General features: G+C 35.3%; 1 pseudogene; it reads left to right on the top strand.

Annotated features, from left to right (window-relative positions):
- The first annotated feature begins 998 nt into the window (after positions 1-998).
- LOC105537902 lies at positions 999-1,641 on the top strand (annotated as a pseudogene).
- Positions 1,642-16,625: the final 14,984 nt, after the last annotated feature.

Below are 16,625 nucleotides of genomic sequence, written 5' to 3'. Positions count from 1 at the left end.
CATGGGAAAGTTGACAAAGGGTGTGGGGTTTGGTTTCTGAATGCCCTTGGCTTTGGTGCCAGAATTGGCATCAAGGACTTGGCCCCAGTGACTCCACAATGAAGCAGATGCTCCTTTGCATTCACCTGACTGCATGATGTCAGCGGCTGCAGCCATGGACGACTGATGTCACCCAAGGCAAGGTGAGGGCAGATCAGTCCCTCTTAACCACAATTCTATATATAATATTGAGAAGATATTTTTCAACGTACAGAAAGAAAGCCTAATTGACAGCCAAGGGCTTAGCTGCTCTGAAGTTGTTAATGAACAAGATAATAACAGGTTTTACTTTTTGCAATGGTATAATTTTTCCTCTAAAAATTTCAGCTAATTTTCGGGTTGTGATAAAAGAATAAGTCCCTTAATGTTAGGTGATTAATTTATGCTACACCAGATCATATGGCATATAGTGACTGCAAATGATCTAATTCTCAAAGGCAGTTTTTCAGAAGGAGCAGAAAAGGCAAGTCAGGGTTAGCAAAGTCCAGGCAGAGACCTGGACTATACTGAACTATACTGTTTAGATTAAAAATGCTGAATTATTTTAAAAATGAATGTTTTAGCAAATGAGTACAGTTTTATATGGTGAGAATGAAGTTAGTAGTTTGTGATTGTTTGGCTAGCCATGGAGAACCTTCTATTCCAAATGAGGAGTTTATCTAGTCATGATGAAATATTTTGGGGAAGAGGGGTAAAGTAGAAAAAAATTAACAATAGGTTTAAAAAATCTTTCATATAACGTATTTTCTTCTTAATTCTTGGAGGGCAAAGCACCCATCACTGCCTGTTACACTGATTTAGATAAGCCCTAGATGTCTAATTCCCAAGCATAAAACATTCTGATGTCTCATGGTATCTTGCCACTCAAAATGTGGTCAAGAGGCTAGTAGTATCTTATCACCTGGGAGCTAGTTAAAAATGTAGGACCCATACATTCAGCAAGTAGCTGGTCTGTGTGCTCTGAGTGAGGGTCTGAGTCACCTGCCATTTTGCTGGAGGAGCCCCTTGGGCCTTGGTAAACATTTACAATGTCTTTCATCTTTGAGTGGATCTACCGAGGCTTCAGCAGTGTGCCCCAGTTCCTAGGACTTGACAAGAAATCTGGAAAACTTGGGTTCTTAGGTTTAAACAATACAGGCAAAACAATTCTTCTTCACATGATCAAAGATGACAGATTGGGCCAACATATTCCAGCACTACATCTGACATCAGAAGAGCTAACAATTGCTGGAATGACTTTTACAACTTTTCACCTTGGTCGGCACGAGCAAGCATGCCGGGGTTTGGAAAAATTGTCTCCCAGCAATGAATGGGATTGTCTTTCTGGTGGACTGTGCAGATCTTTCTTACCTTATGGAATTCAAAGTTGAGCTTAATGCTTTAATGACTGATGAAACAATATCCAATGTGCCAATCCTTATCTTGGGTAACAAAATTGACAGAACAGATACAATCAATGCAGAAAAGCTCCGTGAGATATTTGAGCTTTATGGACAGACCACAGGAAAGGGGAATGCGACCCTGAAAGAGCTGAATGTTCTCCCTATGGAAGTGTTCATGTGCAGTGCACTCAAGAGGCAAGCCTACAGGGAGGGTTTCTGAAGTTTTGACAGTGAAAATAAGAGTATTACTTCTCTGGACTGATCATATTCACAGCTTCCTCATGAACTTTCCTAATAGAACAAGGAAAGCTCTCCAACCATGTCTGGCATTGTGAAGCCTAGAGTCTCTGTCAACTTTCTCATCACCCAGTGGTGACATGTGCTCTTCTCCACACCGTTGGGAGGTAATGCTTTCCCATGTGCAGTATTCTGGTCAGTATCCTGGGACTTGGAAGTTGGCAGGATTTGCCAGGTAAAGCTATGTGCCATTGTGGGGCACCTGAAAAGAAAATACGTCTCACCACTGTAATTGATTTCAAAAGAAAGCAATTCTACTTTTTAAAGAAAGTGTTGTTAATGTAATTGCTATCCCTCCTCACATTTTTAGTTCAAGTTTACTTGGTCTAGAGTTCTCTATTCTTTTTTATTAACTAATGAATGGTACTTAGATACTTCATAAAATTAAGCGCAGATACACATTGGAGACCAGAGCTCATCTGGGTGAACTTACTCCTGCTGAGTTAGCAGGTTGGTGAGAGAAACTCCCACGAACACACCTGTCTCTCTAACTGCCTTGGAGTAGGTGGCATTATCTCGCCCACACAGAACTAGAAAAGGGACAGAACTCTGGCCTTGCAGTTGTGGCAGGTTTCACTGTGGTAAGCTAGGGTCACTCCTCATCGGGGAATGTGTAGCAGATTGTTCACTATGGAGGAGTTAATTATAGACTGGGTTATTCTTACTTATAAAGTTACAGATTTCAGCCAGTCTCTGCTTTTGTACTTTTGTGAAATTTTATTTCTCTCTATAGCACCTTTTTCATTTTTGGTTATAAAAAGTGACTTTCACTTTTTAAAAGAGTTGAGAACATCTCTCATGTCACATACTGCAGGTGTGTCAGTTACTTTTACGTAGATTCTAGAGGGAAATTTTCCTAAATAGGGAGACAGGACAAAATTTACAGTTTAAGCGCTCTTAATTCTGTGAATTGAGAACTGAAAAGTAATGTGGTACTTGTTTGGATCCAGAAAATTTTACTCAGTGAGCTTTAAAATCTCCATTTGTGAATTTGGCCTCTATTGGGCTGTTCATGAACTCTTTTTCTTACATCTTGTCTCCTTAGATATCTGTGTTGTTGGTATTAAAGTATCGGATAACATCTGTAGCTTTTCCAGGTTTGTGTGTTTGTTTGTTTGTTTGTTTGTTTGTTTTGGTATGGAATTGCCTTTCTCCATTGCAGAAATAAGCTGGGGGAAACACTAACCCAAAAACTTTCTGTAGAGCTGTTCCTTGGGAGACAGCATCACTTATTGGCAGTAAAGACTCTGCATAAAAGCACCAGCATCCCTACCAGGGTGATGAGGTTTAATTTTATAGCATTCTATTTTCCTTGTACCACACGTAAAATTGAATTTTGGTGATCTTAACCTATATTCTACCCTTGTAGTAAAAGATCAAACGATAGATCTCCCAGGAAAAGATAACATAGGAGATGAAAAGTTGGGAGGATATCTGTATTCTAGTGTGAGGGTAGGGAAAGTGTGGATAATGTATTTCCAGGGTAACAGAGTATCCTTCTTTAGTTGCAGTTTTCGTTCTCAGTCTTCAGTACTGACTTGTTGGGAAAGCGTACTTTTTCACTGCCGGGTACCGAATGCAGAGACTCAATGAAGTATATGTCTGGGATGTTCGTGCATTTCACTTATTAGTAAGCATGGCTGGATTGAGACAATTGTTGATTTGGAGAGGGGTTAAAATCTTAAGCGAAAATAATCTATCTAATAGTGAATGAACTGTGTAATTAACTTGGATATTTTTAATTTCCTATGGCTAAAGGTTCCCCATACTTCTCTATTCAGAGACATGAGAAGTATGATTGCTTCAGTGTTAGTTTTCCTCCTTTTTTGTCCCCATTTGTCTCTAGTCACTTTGTTGCAAGCTAGAAAACTGGGAGTTCTCCACAGGACAGCTCTTTGTGAAAGTGTTTTATCCCACTGGAGAAAGGGGATTGAAAATCAGTTAGGACCAGTGTATTTCTTATCCCACAGAACACTATTCCTATAATAAAATAGCTGAAAGAAGCTACTGTGTGGAGCTTTGGCACCTTGTACAGGAATTCCAGTGAATTCAGACTTTTCATTCTGTTTTATCAGGATATATATATGTCCTATTTCAGGAAAAGTAAAATCGTCATTTACAAAAGAATGTCAATCTGTATCCTAAACATTTGTATAAAAAGTTAAAACAAAGCAAAAGTGTAGAGCCTTAGACAGCACCTACATCTACTGAACCAGAGCCTTATTTTACCAGATCCCCTGGTACACTGGTATTGGAGAAGCACGGACATGGCCTCTGAGAGTGGGGATGGTATGAAAGCGAGAAGGCGAAACTGATCATCTTATTTCAAGACACTGTGGCGATTATGCAGTTTAAATATCTTTATTACTTTATTACTTTTAGGTTTGGCTTACTTGGCTTACTTTTCAGGCTCAGCCTTCTTCACTGTGAATTACACACATCCAAAGCTTTCCATGTACTTATTTCTAACAGTGACTTCCCCCAGTGCCTGAATTTTCACTATTAGAAGCATTTTTTTTTTTGCATTAAGTGTGGGCAGAGGTTAAAATAGTCATGTATTCCCTAAAATAGATAATGTGTTATGCTGTTTTCATGTAAGGCAAGACTTGTTCTAGTCCTTGTGTGTGTGTGTGTGTGTTTGTGTGTGTGTGTGTGTATGTGTGTGTGTGTTGAAATAATCATGAAGCAGGGACTCAAGAAATTTGAATCAAAAGTTTGCATCTGGAGAAGGGACAAATCTGAGACATGAAGCATGGCAGTGAGGACCACAGGTAGCAGAGGGCAAGGAACAGCCTGGGAAATGGAGCTGTGAGGGATTAACACAGGAAAGGTGGGAGACACATCTCAGAAACAGTTGACTTGGGGTCCGTTCCAACACTGTCTACTTAGTGTATATAAATTGTTCAAATAACACATTTGATTCCCTCCGCAACTCTTTCCTGGGACAAATATCACTCAGAATCTTCCCGTCTGAATTCCAGAAGAGTTAAACACAGCATCACCTTTCAGAAAATTCTTTCATCTAAATGGAGTATCTAAAATGTCTTCTATTTAACTTTTTGATTCTGTACAAGAGTAATGCTTTAAGATTACTATATAAATAAACAAGCTGAAAACTAGATGCGCCAGTGACAGCTTTAATAATCCAATCCTTTTTAAATTTTGTAATGAACTTTTTTTTTTTCTTTTTTTCTTTTTTTTTAGACAAGGTCTTACTCTGTCGCCTGGGCTAGAGTACAGTCATATGATCTTGGCTCACTGCAACCTCCTCCTCCAGGGTTCAAGTGATTCTTCTGCCTCAGCCTCCCTAGTAGCTGGGATTACAGACACCTGCCACCGCACCTGGCTAAGTTTTGCATTTATAGTAGAGACGGAGTTTCACCATGTTGGCCAGGCTGGTCTTGAACTCCTGACCTCAGGTGATCCACCTGCCTCAGCCTCCCAAAGTGCTGGGATTACAGGCTTGAGCCACCGCACCCGGCCTGTAATGAACTATTTTTAAATGTTAGATAAAGATTGTTTTTTGTTTCTGTTTTTGTTTTTCCTATTTCAACAGTGAGGAGTAATGCAGCATCCACAATATTGCTCTACAATGATGTTTCTTAAGTCTATACTTTTTTCACTGAAAGAAGTGACAGTTTTATTTAAATACTTTAGTTCTTTGAGATGGAAAGCGAATACTGCCATCTCTGGGTGCTTGCTATGTGCCAGCTCTGGCACTAAGACGATTAAGATAATTATTTTAGGAGGAATAGAAACTATTTCAGAGCATTTTCATATGAAAATGATTCTAAAGAAAATGTGCTCAGAAATTTTGGAACAAATCCTCGGCCCACAACCTCCCTCCCTGTCTGTGCCTCACAGGCACGTGCAGAATCAGATGAGTTGGGCTCAAACCTCACTTGGGCATGTCACTGAATAGACTTTTTGTTCCTTGTCCTCTAAATATTGAATCCTGAAACTCCTGTGGTAGAAAAAGTTATTAAGTGCCTTGAAAGGTATAGAAATCTATCATTAAATGATAGATTTAGATTTTTAAATTATCTTACTAGTTGTACAAACAGTCAAAATAATTTTCCTGTTAGTAAAAAATGGCGCTTTCTTAAGCTTACCCTAAATGATATTTAAATACTTTGCGATACAAAGTTATTAATACCTGAGGAGCTACAGGACATGTGAATGATTTTTAATCTAATTTCTGTTGCTCTAACCTCTGTACTCATGTTTGTAACTCCAGCCTAACATAATATTCTCTTCTGACATCCCAAAGCTCATTATTATTTTATTCCAAAATCTCATAATTTTTTCAAGCTTGCCACAAATATGATCTTAAAGTACATAAATCTGCATTAAATCTTTCTGGTAAACCAGGTGTGCCCTTTATTCTTTGACCTTTGTTCAGTCGGTATGAACATACATTCTCTTCTGATTCTAGTGAAGTTGAAATTTTTTCCATACATTTCTTAGTTAGTCATTGTATTATAATTTTTATTATTTTTGATAGAGTCTGCTTATTTTCATTATCTTTATATCTATTGATACAGTAGTAGCACATTATATTTGTTCTCACATTTTATGTATTATGGGTGTCAGTTTTTTGGTCATACTTTATTCACCTATTCCCCAGGTTACAATTTGCCTTTAGTATTTGATTATTTGTTTGTTTTAGTTTTAAATTTTAAGTTCTAAATATTTAAGCATTCAAAAGTCTTTAACTGATCTACATCCAGAACATTTTCTTAAGCAATTTAATGTGAATGATCATTCGAAGTCGAATTTGTTGAAATATAATAGCAGATATACATCAGGAGTCTCTTTGGAGATCTGAAACTCTCCTGCAAGGGGCTCCTAGGAGACAGAGACATTTAAAATCAATAAATTAATTAACAAACAAGATGCTTTCTTTCCTGAGCATAGTCACTGTTCATTTTGATATCTCAAGATAAACATCTTATAATTCCTATGCATTATTCAAACATGGAAAGATAAGTGTCTGCATATATAATCAAATGGTCTGCACTGGATAAAATCCAGACTCATTTCATAAACCAATGTGGAGCAATTTTGATAGCTTTTCACTCATTTTCTCTAATTGGAAAGAAATTTACATATAATCACAGTTGCAGCATGAAATAGGAGAAATCCATTTTAATCATTTAATATTTCATTTTAAAAGCCATATATAAAACTTTAAAAATATCTGTAGCTTTTTAATTTAAAATTACCATTATTTTTCACAAATATTCAAAATATGAATGAAATTATATTGTGGTATGCTATTCAAAATGCCTATTGTGTGTGTGTGTGTGTGTGTGCATTCTGATATGTATCATTCTGTCTCTGTCTCTACATTTTCTGGCTGAACTAAAACTCTTTCTTTTCTCAATATATACTTACAATTTATTATTCAACCTTGAAGTTGATATTGTGACCTTTAAGATTATTTATGTAACAAAGACCTCAGAAATAAAATAATACACATTGTAAGTAACATTTTTTTTTCCTGAGTTCCAAATTGAGCTTTGTTAGCTCAGACTCACCAGTTGTAGATATTATTGATATATTGTGAGAGATATATATATATACACACACATACACACACTATAGAAAACATACTTGAAACTAGAATTTAGACTTTCTAGATTTATGAAAGGAAACATTTGTTTTCTGAATTTTTGTATTGTGGAATTTTTCAGCAGCATGAATGTACATATTCATTACCAGAATTCTGGTTCCTGTATCACGTTGTTGGGTTTATTTTGAGCCTGGTTATCTCCTGATCTGACACCACAAAGTTTCCAGTGGCAGGTCGCATGCCTTATATACAGTTCCTAAGTGGGTGTATTTGAGTGTGCTGGGCACTCAATCAATGTTTAATGAAAGCATTACTATCTATATACATTGATGCAGATATGTTTGAATACCTAAGCATAAATGTTAACTGGATATTTTCCCTTTTGCTGCAAAAAATTTGATGCAGTTTTAAAAATTTGTTTAACAGAGTTTATTCTAGGATCCCCAATGATGGGGAAGCAGCAGCATCTGAAAGCAGCACACATTTGGCACAGTTAACCCTCCTCCATGATGTCAGCCCTAATGACAAAGGAGAAAGCGTTGTGTGTGAGTCAGAAGACATTTCTCCAAATAATATTCCTAACTAACCAAAGATCTAGAGGGGGAACCCCAAAATTATAGCTAAAGTTAGAGTTTGTAAGCACAGTCTGGAAGCTCCGGATGGGAACTGAAGGGGCATGCCAGATGGATTACAGTTCTGCTTCTTGTATTGCAGGGATCCAAAAACCTCTGCACTCGTTTATAAGCCCAGCCTAACATGAGATTCTCTTCTTACATTCCAAACGATCATTATTATTTTATTCCAAAATCTTGTAATTATTTCAGGCTTGCCACAAATATCAGATCTTAAGGTATGTAAATTGTTTTAACACTGTTGTTCTGTGTATAATTATGTCAATTCTGTCAAAGTTTCACAAGAATAAGATAAACTGCAAATTTAAATATGTACATTTGCAAGGAATATGATGAATATTGGCATTTAGAAATGCTGAACCAATTTCTACAAATGACATAGATGAGTACCAATTTTTAGCAAACCAGGAGGGAAAGTGATATGAAATAAAGAGGTGGTATTAAATAACTTTTGGCAGGAAAAGTATGACTAGTTTTTCAGAGCTTTTTAATTGCTTTAGATCTTTGGAGCCAAATTTCAAACTGATTTGCAATGTATATATTATACCACATCTTTTCCTCCCCAAGATATTTAATGTTTCCTCTTCATTTCCCCCCTACCCCACCACCTAGTTTCACAGCTCTTCATGAACACTATGCATCCTTCAAAGAAAGAAAAGCAATTTGATCCTCTTGGTGGAAATCTGCCCAAGGTTTGGTATTCACCGAACAACTTGGCTTACCTTTCCCTGAGCTGGGAGTCAAGAATGTTTCATTATTTTACCATTAAAACCTTGTGGTTCAAAATTCCTGAGATGAAGTAGAGCTACATATTTCTTTCTCTTCAAATAAGCAAGTAAAATAAGCATCTATTTTATCAGAATGTACTTGTTTGTAAATAGAGTAGACTTGTATTGTGGTCGCTCATTGATGACTAATTGCTTAACTTCCATTGTAAGTGGCATTGAATATTATAAATGGTAAATTTTTTAAAAAGTTGACAAAAAGCATACTTCTGTTTTCAGGTCAATTTTTCTTTAATCTATGATTTGGTTTAGATATAGAAGCAGCAGGTTTAGTGTAGAGATGCTCTTAATATAGATGGAGAAACACAGTGTCTCATTAGAATACTAATGTTTGAGAATCCTCACAGTGTTAGCAAAGTTAATGGATGCCCTCAGAACTGAGCCTGCTGGGATGATGGCTCACTGACAGAGGGCTCCGTGGTTTACAAAACTGATAAGTCAACAGTATCAAATATTCACAGAAGGAATACACAAATCCGGCAAGCAATATGATTTCATTTCATTGCAAATCCAATAAGCAATATGATTTCATTTCATTGCTCAGGAATTGTGTGTTTTGAGGGATGTTAAGCTTTAAAGAAATTAGTTTAATTTGTTTGTAGTACATATTTTGCTAATACACGTTCTAATTAAGCCCATGACCTAAATTAATGCACACCTTGTACTTAAGTGGTACAGGAAAACACTCTGAAAATATCTTCTAATCAGTTACATTTTGTTGTGATCCTAGATGTTTTAATCATTATGATTCAGTAAAGAAGAAAACTAACTTGATGTTCTGAAGTCATGATGCTCAGTCTAAATTGCTGACCCCATCCAAAGCCTGACATCCATGTGTCAGCCAAGGTAACAATTGTTCCACTAATAAAGTATTTCAGGAGACCTTAAAGGTTAAGGACACTTTGTCTCTAGCATTAGTTAGTATCACTCTAAAACTGCATATAAACCTAAGAAAAAATAATTCTTTAGAAAACTCAATTGTTAAGTTGAGGCAACTCTAATTTCAGTAATCTGAAGGTGTTTTTTCTAATTTACATATATTAGAAATATCTAATGTAGTTAAATAAGTGTCTAATATATAAAAATATATATTAGATATACATCATATCTATGAATTTAACTATCTTCAATATGAGTACAAATGATCACATTTGCTAATGGACAGGGCCCATATTAGGAGAGTAGAAAATAACTAGTTTATATTTTGCAACACATTCCTCAAGTCAGCAGCTGTTAATGAGAGTGAGTTTGGCAAACACAATCTTCATAGAGAAGCTTGCTCTCTTCTATTATCTTTAACCCATATAGACTTCTAGTCTGGAGTATATTTTGGGAGAAGATGGGGAGCACAGAGGCAGAGATAAAAGAGATACAAAATCATATTTCAATAACGTTCTTGTGTCATTTATTTAAGTCTACCTAGCCTACTACACCTTCTACATGGCCATTTCTGCATGCATGGAGTGTTGGGAATTATTCATCATTTGGTTTAGATATCTAACGATGATTTGTTTACATATAGATTTGCATGCTGGGATTCAAGTCACTTTTCCTGCCATCAAGGAATTCAGACTTAATTTGGGATAAAGACAAGCAAAAATATCATCCCATACAAAGTGGTAGGTATAATTAGGGGCAAGCACTGAGAGCCAGGTGCACGCATAGGGAGAAAGTCTAGGGAAAGCTGTCTGAAGGTGAAAGCATCGAAGCCAAGTTTAATGGCCAGTTAGAAATTAGCTAGATTAAAAAAAAAAAAAAAAAAGGGAGCTGGGACATTCCAGGCAGTGGAAGTAGCTTGGTATGGGAAGAAAGAAGCAAGAGCTGAAGCTGGAGATAGAAAAGAACCTAAATGATGAAAGGTTTTGTATGCCATTCTAAGGACTTCAGATTTTATCCTGAAGGTGATGAGGAATCTTTGATGAAATTTAATAATCACTTTTGAAATTTCAAAGGATTACTTTAGAATGATGGATGGAGGCAGGGGAGTGTGTTAGAAAGCTATTGCAGTCCCGCGTACAGAGGATCCGGACCTGAACTGAAGTGGTGGTATAGTGTCGGAGATTAAGAGGAGTGAGCTTGGTTGATAAAGATTAAAGATATAGTTTTGACAGAATTTGAAGTCAAATGGCTCTCTAGATGAACAACAATTGCAGTGGCAGTTGAAAACATAGAAGTAGATCATTTCACCCAGTGAAAGTCTGTAGAATAGAGAGCAAATAAATTGTTTATAAGAATGACATCTCTGATACCTATGATAGCTTTTAAAAAGTCTTTTTTTCTGCTACCTCTACCCATTTTTTTAATCACTTAAATAAGTACACATAATACACAAAACTAGTAACTATTGGAACTGTAGTAATTGAAAGGTATGTAAATTTATAATCATTGATAATAATGAATATAGTGAATATTAATTGAATTAATATTTAGTGAATAGTCACAGGTACTGTGCTAAGCATTTTTACTTATGTTGTTTAACATAATATTCACTATAGACATGTAAATAAGAAATATTATAATCTCATTTTTTTGGATAGTGAAGCAGGGTTAAAGAAATTAAAACTCTTGCCCCTGTTGATACATTTAGTGTATATTAAAACAGATACAGATCCTTAATGTGCCTTGTTCATCATTTTTTCTCATCCAGTTGAATGCAAGTGTGATGTGTGTAGTAATAACCACAATGCTGCCCTATTGGTCTCAGTGTCAGCAACCAAACAGCCTTTCTGAAATCTGGATTACTGCCTTGATAAATATCTTAGTTTGGTGAACTCTCTCAGATAATTTTACTTTATATCATTTTGTTTTCACTAATATTCTTGTTATTATTGTCTTATGTGGCTTTCAGAGTATGTCTGTGCGTGTGTGTGTGTGTACACTAGTACATAAATAAAGTCTTTGTTCTCTTAGATCTTACCTAAACCTAGAGGCAGAATAAGAAAGAGATGTAAGACTATTTGAATCATTAAAAAAAAAATCAAAGTATAATTGAATAGAGAATAAAGCCTTACCATGGAAAGTGTTATTTAGATATACAAAATACACGTTCATAAGTAATATTTCTGTGGCTCATCTGAACCAGAAATGTAATTTTTTAGAGTACTGGCTGGTGGGAGGAAGATTTTTTAGAGTATTGGCAGGTGCCAACGCAGGCGGGATGGAGAAGTGGAGTAAAGGTGCAATGAGTGAGGCCCTCTCACTCTCTGCCTGATACGTCTCCTTTCCACAGAACGTGAAGGCAACAGGAATTTGGTTCATGAGAATCCTCTCAACAACATATACTGGCTAGACTACAGCATGTTTATTCAGGGCCATATTTTCAGAGTGGTGACACTATAAAGATGAGCTAAGCACCATGAATTACTTTTAGACAGTCATTTTCTCATTTGACTTTTAGAGTGGACCCATCTTAAATTGTAGACAATATGACACAGTTTATCTAATTTACATAAAAATTCCCCTTGGTGCCCTGAAGGATTACCTGTGAAATAATTTTTCTGGGACATTAATAGTGCTTAACAGTCTATACCAGTCTGGAGGTTGCCAAAGGCTGAGCAAAGTTTTATTTTACCCATGTTGGTGTCTCTTTAATATTATTAAATATATTTTCTATTATCTTCAAAACATCAGAAGAATTCCTAAAGTTATATAAACTCCTTGTACTTTCTCCATATTTTCATAGCAGAATATGAAACTAATAGTAGTGAAATGAGTCTGTTTCATTTAAACCTTGTGCTCATTAGTAAGTCATAAGGTTAAAAGGGAGGACTAAAATACAGTAATTGTTGGGGAGGAAAGACTTACTTCTGCCTTCTTAGGTTCTGTGGCTGACCTAAGAACTAAACTAATGTGTAACAGATTAACAGGAGAAAAGCATACAAATGTATTTACGTAATATTTTTACATGTGCGTAGGAGAATTCAGAAGGAAAATGCAGATCCGAAGAAACCGTCAGGCCCAAATGCTTACATACCTTTTACACTAAGAATAACAAATTGTGGGGATGTGACAAGACAAAGAAGCTTGGGCTAGGGGCAATAAATTGTGGGAAAGAGATTAGGAAATATATAGGGGAGACCAATGGAAGTTAAGGGTTATTTTAGTAGGTTTGTTTGAACAGGTCTCTTTTGTGTGGACTCCCAGCCTCTAGTGATGAGAATGTTCTCTTCCTGCTATAGGGAAGGGACATTTCTCCTGGGAAATTTTACGATCTCCTTTTATGTAGAAAGGAGGAGATCAGAGATCCCTTCCTACATCTGTTTCTCAAGTGCATTCAGCTCAAAATTATCAATATGACGAAGTGGCATATTTTGGAATGGTATGTTCTAAAACTCTTCCTAATCTTATTCAATTTTTCAATAATTTTCGAGATGAAGACTATTTCTTCCTATGATTACTTTCATTTTAGTCACCTGAATTATACTTTTTAAAAATGTTATAGGAAAATAATTTAAGGTTGCAAACCTGAGAATAAGAGTTATCTCATCTTCTACTTAGCTTTATTTTTTTCTCAGTAAAGGGGGGTGTTGTCAACCAAATTCATTTTCCAGTACAGAATCAAATTATATTTCCCCATTATTTTTACTATTATGGTAAAATAAATGTTAGTATCCCTCATCTTATATGCTTTACCCATGATAAAGAACAGACTGTGTGCTTAATAATGGCAGGGACACTGTTCATTATTTTACCACTTGAATTCCTAGTACCTGTCAAACTCCTGACCCACTGTTGGCCCTTGAATCTTGACATTTCTTGAATGAATGAATTATATAGCTTGTCACATTTCAGAAAATACTTTAAATTCCTGGTGTTTTATATTCATTCTGCTCCTACTGAAAATTATATGTGCTCTTTGACTTACATACTAGTGTACTTCACCAAAGTAAACATATTTGCCAGAAGATACTGTGGACATCAAATCTATTATGGTGGAGAAGTATTTCTTAAGATGAATACATTGCTTTGTGAGGAATGTTGTGGTCACTACACTTAACTAGTTTTTTCAATCAAATCAAAATACATCTGCAGAGTATCCTGGTAATTTTGGTCTCATTTGTCACTGTGCATTATCTTTTTTTTTTTTTTTTTTTTTTGCAATAGTATCCTGTTGACTCTTTTGAAATAATGCAATTCTTTAGCCAATGTAGTATAGTACCATATTCTGTCTAAGAGGCCAGGGATTTTCTAGGTCTTTGAAATTTATATTTTCAGCATTTTATCCCTATATGACATGGTATAAGCACATTCTACTGTAAAATTCCAGGAAAATCATGCCCCTGGTGATTGAAGATATAACTGGAGACCTATCTTTAAATAACTTCAAAAAAAGAACTCAAACCAGTAAAGGCATGTAAAACTACTTTTTTTAAATCTGAAAACTTACCTTTTGAAATAGTGAAATCAAACATTTTATTTGGGTCTAGTATACAGTTTCACTTAGCTATTGATTATCATTTTAAAAGGCTTAGCATTTCGTTCCCACCAGGCATGTAACTTGATTATTACAAGTGACAGTGATAGAATTTTGTCACCACAGTATTTCCTAGGGAATTGATTTGATGTTATTCCAAAGTCATTTTGTTCATTTGAAGCCATGTTGGGTTACATCTCAGTTCCTGACCAAAACAATGATTATCAAACTGTTAGATGAATTACTACATAAATAAAAGAGATTTTAAAAGGTAGATAAATTGCTATCTAAAAGTTGGACTAATGTATGTGTTTAACAACAGTTCGTTGCTTTGCTAGGATAATATATGCTTATTATTTAAACATGCCAATGATGCAGAAAACTAAAATAAAAAATTAGGCTTATCCCAAATTCTACAAGTGAAAATAGCCATTATAAAAAATATATGAAAATCAATTCAACTATCTCTCTAAACCTATTGATAAATTGAGATTAGAACTCACATCTGTCTTGTAATATTTTTCATGCTCCTTCCAGTATACCTTAATGCCTTAAAGCACAAGATTGAAGGAGAAGTACACAGACTATACATACAGCAATGTTTTAAGAGTGCAAAAAGCATTATGATCAGGAATGAAATTATTAAGAGCCTGGATAATCCTCTTTGAAACTGTGGGAGACAATTTTATTTGGGTCTCTTGTCTTTCTGCGTATGTTGAGAGGAGAGACACTGACAGCAAGTAAAGAACTTAACACAGCTCTGAACACACAGTATGCATTCAATAACTGTATGCTATTATTAATGCAGTTATATTTAGAATTTTTAAACTTTTGTATATAGTAAAATTTCAAAAAGTAGTGTATATGCCAGTAAAGATTTTTAAAAGTCAGATCCATAAATCAGTCTACTAGTACCAATCTTGACAACAATTTGTAGATTGTCCAGTAAGAGAGAAATATTTTCCACTGGAACAAATCCTAGAATTCCTAGATTTTAGCAGAAAAGAGCAATTGAAAAAAGATGTCAAGATATGCACTGACAGCTCATCATGAGATATTAGCTGTTTCTGAATTCTATTTTTTTTCTTAATGCATGCACAATCTCATCACTATTCTTTCTCACTCAAAAGACTGAACTTTCTCTGCTTAAATTTGCTAAAGCCTTAATCCTTCTGTGTGTGTTTGTGAGAGAGAGAGAGTGTGTGTGTGTTTTACAAAAGGTGCCCTTTTCTTAAATAGTTGTTATAATGTTGAAGTGAGGGCCATATGGCCTCCCAATTTTTGGATGACATTGACAAGTGCAATGCAATTTGCAAACAAAATGACATACATCTTGGAGCAATTAAGCTAATTCTTTTTTAATGACTAAGAACTCTACGCCCAAATTCCAAACCATTCTCCAACATTGATCAATAACAAGTACAAATAGTTAAACAATATGCAATAAAGACAAAAGATAAGAAGTGCAATTTTAAATTGTATTCTAAGAAAACAGATCATAATCAAGTCTTCATTTAAAAAACTAAAATGTTTTCACTCTTGTAAGGGTAATGAATGGTAATGTTTAAATAAACTGTGGCAAATTCTATTGTGGATGTTTTTAAAAACGAGGTATTTAAGCATCCAGTGACATGGAAAAGTTTCTAGGATATAGAAAGTTTTAAAAAGCAGATAAGAGAGTAATTACATAAATTGTCAAATGTGAAAGAAAGGTCTGAATGTGTGGGTTTTAAGTATTCTGCCTTGAATGACTTTGTAACTGTAGAGATTATATATGCCATTTCAAAATCAAGGTAGAATATGTCTAGTTTTGAGTCTCTCTTTTTAAATTTTTTTTTCTTAGAAAATGAAGAACTCTTTTATTCTGTGTGTACGGGGTTTGTTTGTTTGTTTGTTTGTTTTTAAATAAGCCTGGAAATATTTTCTTCTATTCTGTCTTTGATTTTTCACTTCCTCCACAGAGCATGGTGGGCAGTGAGAAAGCAGGAATGAATAACACAAATACGTTTTGAGTTTTACTGTAATAATTGCTAACATTTATTGAGGGTCCTCTGCATGTCGGATTGGTGTAAGTAAAACATCATGCCCTCACATGAAAGGTATAATATGCATTTTAGAAATCAGAAAGTGGAGCCACAGAAAGGGCCAGTAACTTGCTCCAGGTGCCCCAGCTTGGAAGAAGCAGAGCCAGAGTTTGAACCTAGGTGTTTTGACTTACGTCCATACTAAATAATTAAGCATTTACTTGAGAACTTATCTATAGTTACTGCATGTGATCTTGTACCTTTCATAGGATCACTGCATGTGGGGTTTCTATTTCCTATCCTCTGAATTTTCATCTGTTCTCTTATTTGCTTTTGTATAGGAGGGTACCTTTTTCTTTTCAAGATCAGAGGGACTAGATCAATTTATCATTCACATTACTGAGTCAGGTTTTCAAATTATCAATTCTGCTTGCTATTTTCTTCATTGTATATTTAAAATCTGTTACTTTGGTTCTTG

Source organism: Mandrillus leucophaeus, unplaced genomic scaffold, assembly GCF_000951045.1.
Source record: "Mandrillus leucophaeus isolate KB7577 unplaced genomic scaffold, Mleu.le_1.0 Scaffold181, whole genome shotgun sequence".
In the NCBI taxonomy this organism is placed as follows: domain Eukaryota; kingdom Metazoa; phylum Chordata; class Mammalia; order Primates; family Cercopithecidae; genus Mandrillus; species Mandrillus leucophaeus.
Note: the sequence above shows the minus strand (reverse complement) of the source record. Positions and strands in the feature narration are given on the sequence as shown.